Below are 10,844 nucleotides of genomic sequence, written 5' to 3'. Positions count from 1 at the left end.
CCGCGCTCCAAAATCCAGTGCCGTCACCGTCGTTGTACTCGCCCATCCCTCTATTTTAAAGTAAAAATTAATCATTTCATTCCCCCCCCCCCCCCCCCCCCTTTTTTTTTTTAAAGGGTTACTTTCTCCTTGCTCTTCATCATTTTTTGGGCCCGCACTGTCCCATTTTTCAACAAATTAAAAAAATGTGTCAAACAGGACAACAAACTGCTTCATTTTGGTATTTGGCATTTGAAATATCACTCTTTTTTAGCTTGTATAAACCCTACCACTATTCTTAAGTGTATCATATTTTTTATGCATTTGTAAGCTAGCAATTTTTAGTTGTACACCATTGGCTACGGATCTACTTTTTATTGAAGATTTGGAATTAAGAAAATGCCAAGTAACAAAAAATAAAATAAATCTTTCTTTATGTGAAATAGACTGTAAATTTGATGTTTTATGTTTACTTTACAGTACGCTGTTCAGATTTTGTTTTCAATGTGTTTTACAGTTTCAAGTAGTAGTTTCTTTGAAATACTATAAAATGGTTGTTTCATGTTGTCTTTTCTTTTATAGACCAAATATTTAGAGGTTTCTAATTCGAGACCAAACACCTCGAGAAAAATAAATCTAGCGTATGCATAATTTTGGGCACGGCGGCTTAGGGTTGAACGACAAATGCTTCGCCGACAGCTTTCGGTAATGCTCAGGCGCGAATCTAGAATTCATCCCGACTATCGCACAGCTAGGGTCCTACGGGTGGATTCAGAGCTTCATAGCATAGAAGAAAATAGAATACTAAGTATTTTCTTTACATTCATACTAACCATCTTGCAATAGTGACAAATCCCAGAGGGGTAGGGGTTATGCAAAGAGAGTTTAATTTGTGGTTGTTCTGTCAAATGCAAAACAAATGTTGGATGAATATCATCTGGTTTGAATTTGGGCAAAACATGCTATAGCAAACGATTATTAGCGCACTCGAAATTTCAGACAATGCAAAAGCCATGTAATGTTAAGATAATGAAATAAAGGCCTGAGCGAAGTAATACTGTTTAATTAAAATCCATTAAGAAATCTTGACGGGGTGATATTAAATTTTGATTACAACAAATTAATAAAAAAACATAATCTGTCTGCTTCATCAACGAATTGTGTTCATTCCAACATCTCCTTGATTAAACAAACACAACATACGCCACTTTTTTTTAATGAAATACGACGCATATTTCTAGGCTGGGCGAAGCAATGGCCTATATTTCAATTAAAAAACAATGGACAATTTGAGATCGACTTAAATGAAAATTATGTTGGTTTAATAGCTTTAAATAATGGATTTTTTCAGTGTAGTATCAGCATACCAATGTAATTATCGTTTACTCCATTACAATATTATGTCATTTTTACAAATGTTTACATGCATGACCTAAAGAGACCTAGACTTGATATATCTACACTTTGCCAACAGCTCTCAGATGTGTATAAGAGACAGATAGAAAACCATATAAAGTAAAACCAATGACAATATAGAATATAAATAATTCTAAATTATTCAGATATCACAATCTACAGTTCTACTAATGATATTAGGCCTATAATTAAAATAGTTCAACTTTTTAATCTTCACACACTAGAATTAGTAGCATAATTATACAAATCATCGACTGACATTATTTTAATTGAAAGGAAGGCCACAAAATATACAGATATATTGTGGAAATACTAAACCTCATACATACAAAACTACTGCAGTCTGTATACAAAATGCTATAGGAATAGGCCTATTGTAAACCATGGAAAAATATGCAGCACATAAAAATTTGGTGTGGAGGTGGGCAAAGACCACGCATATTAGTAGACTCTAAAACCGAATAAGCAATTGAAACCACGAAATTGTAGTTTTTATTAAAATAGAGGGTTATTATTATAGATTAATTTCACGGCGGATTGTTATTATTATTAAAAGAGGTTACTAATTCAGTAATGTGTAATTTATGGATTATTTTAAGTTTCACGGCAATTTAGGAAAATTACTTTATTGAAATGCAGCTGAATGCCAATGTTAAATTTTAGTTATATTAGTGAAGATAAGAAAAATGTGATTTATATGAATTGATATGATAATGTGATGCATCTGTCTCTTATACACATCTAGATGTGTATAAGAGACAGTATTAGGCCTATAATTAAAATAGCTCAACTTTTTAATCTTCACACACTAGAAATAGTAGAATAATTATACAAATCATCGACTGACATTATTTTAATTGAAAGGAAGGCCACAAAATATACAGACATAATGTGGAAATACTAAACCTCATACATACAAAACTACTGCAGTCTGTATACAAAATGCTATAGGAATAGGCCTATTGTAAACCATGGAAAAATATGCAGCACATAAAAATTTGGTGTGGAGGTGGGCAAAGACCACGCATATTAGTAGACTCTAAAACCGAATAAGCAATTGAAACCACGAAATTGTAGTTTTTATTAAAATAGAGGGTTATTATTATAGATTAATTTCACGGCGGATTGTTATTATTATTAAAAGAGGTTACTAATTCAGTAATGTGTAATTTATGGATTATTTTAAGTTTCACGGCAATTTAGGAAAATTACTTTATTAAAATGCAGCTGAATGCCAATGTTAAATTTTAGTTATATTAGTGAAGATAAGAAAAATGTGATTTATATGAATTGATATGATAATGTGATGATATTATGATAATGTGAAAAATAAGATTTTGAATTTGGAATAAAGGTGCCCACACAAAAGAGAAAAAATATATAGAATCAACAAGTCGGATGTTCTTTCTTGAACAAGCAGTTTCAAGCCCGGTTCTATTTCAAGCTCGGTTCTAAACAGCCAAGGTCGGGTTTTATTTAGATTCGATTGATTCTAATTCCAAATTTGGAATAATGACGTAAATGAATCAAAAATATTTTTTAAAAAATAAATAAATGTTTGTTATTTAGGTCTACCACTCATGCGCCTGCAATATATCGTAGCTCAATCCTTTTAGGCACTTACCATTAACAGCATTTTTTGAGTTCGTATATGTTTCATTTAAAATAATAATTTTACACTAACACGAATCGACAAAATATTGGACGAGGACTTGCCACTATATAAATGATAAATAAATATTTATTTATATAGCGCATATTGTTATTGCAAAATACTACCTCTATGCGCTTAACAACAACTAAAAAGGATTTATTTAATAAAAAAATATATATAATAATAAATATAGTATTAATAAGGTGTGGTGGCAAGCAGTGCACGGTCTGTAATAGTCAACCATCCGCCTCTGCTCTATAAAAGCAACATAGCTCTATAAAAGCAACATACGGCTGAATTTGTTATGCACATTGCGTTAGAACATCATTCTACGTACAGTGCAAACACACAGTGATTTAACAGGTAAGCAAAATGCATTACTTCAGTTACATAATTTAAGTAAAGACACAACATGTGTAATTCATAAACGCCCAGGCGCCTACATCAATCTGACGTTTTCTTTCAGACATTAGGTTACACAGCACAAGGTAGGCCTAAGAGCAAATTAAATTTGCTGTTGAGAAAATTAAATATTTTTGTAGTAATTTGTGAATGTGTGTGAAATGCTTCTATCTGTGACTTATTGGAAGTTAATAGCACATACACTGAATAAGAACGCCTAATTTATTATTATATTTTTTTAGATTTATACTATAGGCCTACATGGTATCTTAATTCCAGCTGTCTCTTATACACATCTAGATGTGTATAAGAGACAGATACTCTGCCGAGTGTTGAATTCGGGTCTTTTATAAATGCTCAGCTCCTCGAATAACTCTTTCAGGAGAGTTAGGCGAGTGAAGGACCATGTATCCGTTGTATGTGTAGTAGATTAAGTCGGGTGGCGCTGCACTGCGGCTGCCGCGGGTCCTCAGGGGCCCAGCCCAAATTTCCACTGTGTATTACAGTTGAGGACAAATAAAGAACTATTATCATTATTATTATTATCATTATCATTATCATTATCATTATCATTATTTGAAGGTTTGCATGGCAAAGTATAATATATAATTAATGCTTGCGGTACACCACGTAGATAGTTCTGAAAAGAACTGTTGTTGTTGGTTGAGAATATCTCGACGTTTCGGTTGACTTGCTTCAACCGTCTTCAGGAGAATAATATCTGTGTCTCCAGATATTATTCTCCTGAAGACGGTTGAAGCAAGTCAACCGAAACGTCGAGATATTCTCAACCAACAACAACAGTTCTTTTCAGAACTATCTACGTGGTGTACCGCAAGCATTAATTATATATTATCATTATCCTTAATATATCATATGTATATATAAATATATAGGCATTTTATTACACAATTTCTTTATTCATTTATTTACAGGATTACATTCGTTGAGAGCTATGCTACACGATGTATTTATTAAGTCCTTTATTCGAACACTGTATTTACCTTTCTTTGATGATTTATATATAATTTAACAGTGTTAACGGCTACCTTGATTTATGTTATATATATATATATATATATATATATATATAATTTCTTTTTTCAAAGTCATGCCTAGATCTATGTCTATTTTGGTATGGTTGTCCATGGTTCTTTATCTGACCATAGCTTTGGCAGACACTTTGTCCGAAGATTCTAAACGATTATGGACTGCTGGAGATTTGATTGAACCAAGATTGAAGGTAAGAACAAACACCTTCTCTATCACACCCCACCTCATACTAATTTGTAAATGGCGAATATTATTTTGATAATAGTGTAAAAACTGATTAATGCATAACATTATCTAAAAACGCATTTCAACTATCGGTTTCAGTCGACCAGACAGGGTGCGGGGGTGGGTATGGGAAAGGTCCCTCGCTTGGACCCTCCTGTCGGGGAATTTCCAGCAAGGTCGTCGGGGAAAAAATTAATAAAGTTTTGAGCGCTGAAAGTACAATTCAAGCCCTCTTTATACTCGCCACGATAACAAGATGTAAACGAATTGTTCATATAGAAAATAAAAGAAATAAGAGACGTTTTTACACAGGGCGATTCGATAACGATTTATCGTGTATACGATAACAACATATTTTGAAAAATCAATTCAAATGATATAAATATGGAAAAACGACAAAATCGTAATAGAACATGGATCTGGTAGAATGAAGTCAGTGAACGTACTTTTATATAAATAATTAATTTTCATTATTGATATATAATGATTTGTTATCAGTGAAATTGTTATATATAAATAATGTTTTGTTATCCTTTCATTATTTATATATAATGAAATTAGTAATTTAATTATATATAAATAAAGAAAACGTTCACGCATTTTATAAGAAAAATATAATTTCAAGATACATATTATATAAAACTGATGGGTGATCTATTCAAATATATAGTAAATAATGAATTAAATATAAATGATTGTGTTAAATAAAAAATATACACTGTCATGTGCAGTTAAGAACTAACCTACAAAGGGGCTCATAAGCAAATATATGAAATTATGCCCCGTGAAAAGCATTCCGTACATGCCGGGAAAGGCCGGATTCACTCACGATATGCTTAGGAAGAACATAATTACGGCCAAAGAGAAAACCACGTGACACCGGTAAATCAGGCTTCGTAACACTAAACAACATATCAATTACAAGATTTTAGAAAAATATATTAATTATAATTTTTATTTTAAAAAATTACTATAACAAAAAATAATATCTCAGTACAAGCCCAGTGGTCAGGTAGGCGCCTGACCCTCGGGGCCACTTTTGCTGCCCTGATGCCGGAATGATATCGAAAATTTCACGGTTTGCTACAAGTCATTATGATTTTTTTTTATAATTAATTATTCTAATAATGACGAAATATTAAAACGATCATGTACATACTAAATGAAATGTGTTTCATCAACGAATTATTTTTATTGATTTATCATCGTTGGAAAAATACAAAAATATCGAATGAAAATAATTCAGTTGAAAATGTTTATATTGAATTAGTATAATATACTTAGAATCATAAACATTCTCTATCTAATGTCAGCATATCAAAATAATTATTACCCAAGCGAGGGGCCGTTTACTGGTCCCGTGGAAAAAAATCCTTGTTCACTGAAGGCCGAATTCACTCTCAATATGCGGAGAAAGACCGAAATCACAGCCGAGGACCCAAAATCCGGCTTCGGAAGAACACTGCGCTTTAAAAAATTCCGAAGAATTAGAAAAACATATTTTTTAAATAAAATATTATTCTAGATAACCAAAATATTTATCTCGGCACAATAGCCCTATTGGTACTAGACGCCGCCTGACCTTTCGGACCGCTTCGGACATTTTTTTAATTATTTTCCATTTTAATATTTAATAAAACATTAATAGTATTATATATAATACGTGTACAGCCTGATGCAATAAGAAATAACAAAGAAATGAACAAATAATGATCAGAGCAGAAATCAGTTTCTAAAAGGTGTAACATTCATCGAATTGTACCAAGAATTCCTCCTGTATTAAATTTTCAACAATTCCAGACTTAAAAATAAACGATGACTTGCAAAACAGTATGGTTTTAATAAATCCGTTATTAGTTAATCTGTCATGGACTATATTGGAGGTTTCGACAAACACTATTAAAGTAGGCCTGTATTCAAAAAATAGGCTACGGTTATCAGATAATTATCAGATAATTTTATACCAGGCAGTAGTCAATGGACAATTGTCATGCATTTTTATAATGCCCTCCAGAATTAAGGAATATATTGTGCACTCTCCAAAAAACACATACAGTTTTTGATTCGTGATCAGGAAAAAATACAAAAAAAAAAAGAGAAGAAAACAAAATTAATAAAATTAATTTAAAAACTTCGAACGTTTTTGAGTTGCTTATTATAGGCTTAAAATTTAAAACATTTTCGGTTCAATATCAGCATATTAAATTTTGTTCAATATCTTCTTTAAAAAAATTACCTGTTACCTTTCGCCGAAAGTACAATTCAAGCATGCCTTACTAAATTTTAGTGACTAAAAATGTTTGGAGGGAGCAGTTCTACCGTATGTGCGAGGTGTGGTATATTGCATCGTATTGGTGGGTCGCAGTGAGGCTAGCTCTTCCCAGACTAGTACCTTCGACAGAGGATTAGTAGCCCCGACAGGGAGACTAATACACCCCACAGGGGGACTGTTAACTTACATGGTTTTCTATCAAATTATCTTTTTTAAATAAACTCATAATTAACACAAAATTCTATTATTTCTTAATAAAAAAAATTTACCCGACAATGTTAACTCTCTCCCGGAGAGCACAAGACATCCCCGATGGTGTGGACCCTCTTGTCGGTAAGCGTGGACCCGTCAGAGAATTACTGGCGCCGCATCTGTTCTCCATGTCAAGTTCCCCAAACGAGGATCCGTAATCTAGCGCCGTGCGAAGAATTCAGAAAAATACAAAAATATCGAATTAGATAATTCATTTGAAAATTCTTTTATTGAATTGCTTATAATAGATTTACAGTTATAAACATTCTCGGTTCAATGTCAGCATATCAAAATAATCATTCCCCAATCGAGACCGTATACTGGTCCTGTGTAAAAAAAAATCCGTGCGCCCGGAAGGCCGAATTCAATCTCGATAGCCTGAAGACCGAAATCACGGCCGGTGCCAACATCTCTGTGACACTGGCAAATGCAGCTTCGGAACGCAACTGTTTACGGGGAAAAACTTAACTGGTTTTTATAATAGAAAATTTTAATACGGTATTCTACATAACCAACATATTTATCTCAGCACAATAGGCCTATTTGTCAGGTCTATAGGCTACCCCAACATTTGGACCACTTTAATAAAACATTAATACTATTAGGCCTATAGAAACCATCCTGCCTAATGCAGCATTTGGCGATAGGGGTGCGTGCAAGGGCGCAGGTCTGTTTTGAAAGGTGGATGGGGGAATTTCGTGAAAATAGTACCTGTAGATGATGGAAATGACACTTTTTCTCAGCCCCCGGTTGGGGCTGAGGGAAATAGTACCTCTAGATGTTACCGGTATGTTACTAGGCCTATAAATTAAGATATACTCTGGCTACAGCACTCTTTCGTTAAAACGTGGTTAATTATGCAGTTTATATCAACAATTTTTAGGCATCTTCTTGTTTTGTGAAATTGCATTGCGGACGAAAAATGAGAAGAGCCAACCCCCTTAAAAATATGTGGGGAGAGGGGTTGTCCCCTGCCCTTTTGATCTGTTCCCATGGGTGCAAGAGAGTCTACACCACTGTTGAGGCTGAGATGCAATAATTTGAGAATGTGGACCTCTGTGTGCCCGGAAATTGCACTCTCACACCAATAATAATTTATGTTAACAATATAATTCAACAATTATTTCTCTTAAAACAATTTAAAAGTGCGATAGCACCGTCTGCACCACCCCTCTCCCCAGAAGACGTGTACTGATGCAGTGACGTATAAGACCAAAATGAACAGATAGGCTTATGATCAGAGAAGAAGCAATTTCTTATTCGCAAGACTTATACTGATTGACTTGCACAGTCAAGTATTCTTACTGTAGTAAATTTTCAACAATTTCAGACTAAAAAATAAAGGATGACTTGCAACAGTATGCTTTTAGTAAATCTTTTATTACTTAATCTGTCCTAAATTATAAGCCTATTAGAGGTTTCGACAAACACTTGAGTCCACTATTTTCAATTAACATTCACTAACGATAATTGAATCAACACAAGGAGAGTTTGAACCAAAAATAAATGAGACATGTGAGGAGACTTGTGTGTAAATCACATGAGGTAAACTGGCGGAAAATAGCGCACTTGAGATGTGTATGAATGGGGCCTACGTTCTTCAGATATCACAATCTATACTTATGACATTGGGTAGTTGAAATAATTCAACTTTGTTAATCTTTATACACTAGAAATACAGTAGTAGCATAGACTAATATACAAATCATCCAGAGATATATTTTGATTGAAAGGGGCCAACAAAATATACAGATATATCGTGAAAATGATAAACCTCCTGTGTGTGTGTGTGTGTTACCGTACTCTGCTATCGCACTCATTACGTTTCCAAATATTTGCCAAAATAATCTCCGATAGTGACTCGGGTGGGAGTTGCACAAACACAATCCACAGCGAGAGTTTTGAACCCCCGACCCCCGAAGTTGGGAGTCCAAGCCACAACCGATGCGCCAACGTTTTTTGGCTTCCGCCACTCCTGAAAATGCCGGAATATATATGATCAGCATAGACCAACATGTGATTATTAAGACAAATACCTTCGTATTACATTTCTTTGTTATTATTTGTTATTTTCTTGTATTAATTAAATAAAACATTAACAGTATTAGGCCTATAATTATAATAGCTATTAGGCCTATAATCAAACGTTCTATATTCTCCCATAGAAACCGGCCTGTACTAAAAGCCCATGGCGAGCATGTTCACTATACGGCAAAACTGATGGTTACCTACCTTGTTGTTCAAGCTACGTGTGCTTTTCTACATCTTCGAATCCTGTAGGACTTTGCAAGTTTCAGCGGCGGATCTTGCACCCTCAGTTGGCCAAATAAATTTTAAAATTGTCAATGCAAATCAATGTTATGTGCTACTCACTTACCTATTCTGAAACTGTTGTCTTGAATTATTAATAGTATGACATATTTAACGATTCCAGAGAGGATAGACGTGTAGTGATGCAGTGAGGTATAAGAAGGAAATGAACGAATAATGGTCAGAGTAGAAAGCAGTGTCTTATACACAAGAGTAATAGTGACTGAATTGCTACTGTCAAGAATTTCTCCTGTCTCAAATTTTCAACAATTCCAGACTCAAAAATAAACGATAAACTTGCAAAACAGTATGGTTTAGTAAATTTGTTATTACTTAGAAGTCTGTCCTGATCAGAATTCTATTTGGAGGTCTCGGCAAACACCATGAGTACACTATTTTCAATTAACACTTAACTCACTATCAACTATTAAATAAATCAACTCAGTTTGAAAACAAAAACAAAAAGAATATGAGACATCTGTAGAGGGCGTAAATTACATGCGGTAAATAGCGCACTCGAGATGAGATGGAAGATACTATTTACAAAAAGAGCATGCATATTAGCCTCTAAAACTGGATCACTTTCGAGAGGTTTTGAGCGACGCCTGACAACGCCCACGTATAAGCCGGGCACTAACTGCGTCGTACGACCGTCGCACAGTGGGCCAGACTGAAGTCAAAGTGTGCCAAAATTAATTTCTCATTACAGAAGCAAATCTAAGCGAATACAAGACTTCTCTAGAGGTTTTCATACCCGTAGAATTCAATAAAAGCATTTTCAAATCTATATGATAGATTTTTTTTTATATTATCATTTTTGTACTGTTTTCTGATTAAACGATGTCAGTTTTCATTGTAATACCAAAACAAGTTCATATTGCAATGATTTTTTAAATGTTTAAGAAGGTTTGGGACAAAAGAACTTCTGTGGGAAACTTATTGTATTTTCCATGACGTCATCAAAATACATTTTTCTGATTGGACGGGGCCAAAAGTGTTTTAGGCATAGGCCAACATTAAAAGTTCTATTGTTAATCTTACAGTGAATATAATTTTTTTTTTAATAAATCGAAATCGAAATCAAAATTTATAATAATACCAGACAACCTAATTTTACATTTTTTAAATGAAAAATGCGTTTTCATTTGAAATTCCATGGAATTATCAGACATTAGGCCTACACCAATGTCATGATATATTAATTCCGTCCTCAATCATATTAGGCCTATATTGTAAAAGTATCGATAATAGTCATTTTATGTAAGTTGATAATTCTCAGTG

General features: G+C 33.6%; 1 long non-coding RNA gene across 1 annotated transcript; it reads left to right on the top strand.

Annotated features, from left to right (window-relative positions):
• Positions 1 to 3,282: 3,282 nt before the first annotated feature.
• LOC117102619 lies at positions 3,283 to 9,872 on the top strand. The gene is made up of 3 exons (XR_004444446.1): positions 3,283 to 3,412; positions 4,561 to 4,694; positions 9,419 to 9,872. It is a non-coding gene; the product is annotated as an uncharacterized LOC117102619 (long non-coding RNA).
• Positions 9,873 to 10,844: the final 972 nt, after the last annotated feature.

The sequence above is a fragment of the Anneissia japonica genome, unplaced genomic scaffold (genome assembly GCF_011630105.1).
Source record: "Anneissia japonica isolate Jap-2015-1 unplaced genomic scaffold, ASM1163010v1 scaffold1489_len2284818_cov182, whole genome shotgun sequence".
In the NCBI taxonomy this organism is placed as follows: domain Eukaryota; kingdom Metazoa; phylum Echinodermata; class Crinoidea; order Comatulida; family Comatulidae; genus Anneissia; species Anneissia japonica.
Note: the sequence above shows the minus strand (reverse complement) of the source record. Positions and strands in the feature narration are given on the sequence as shown.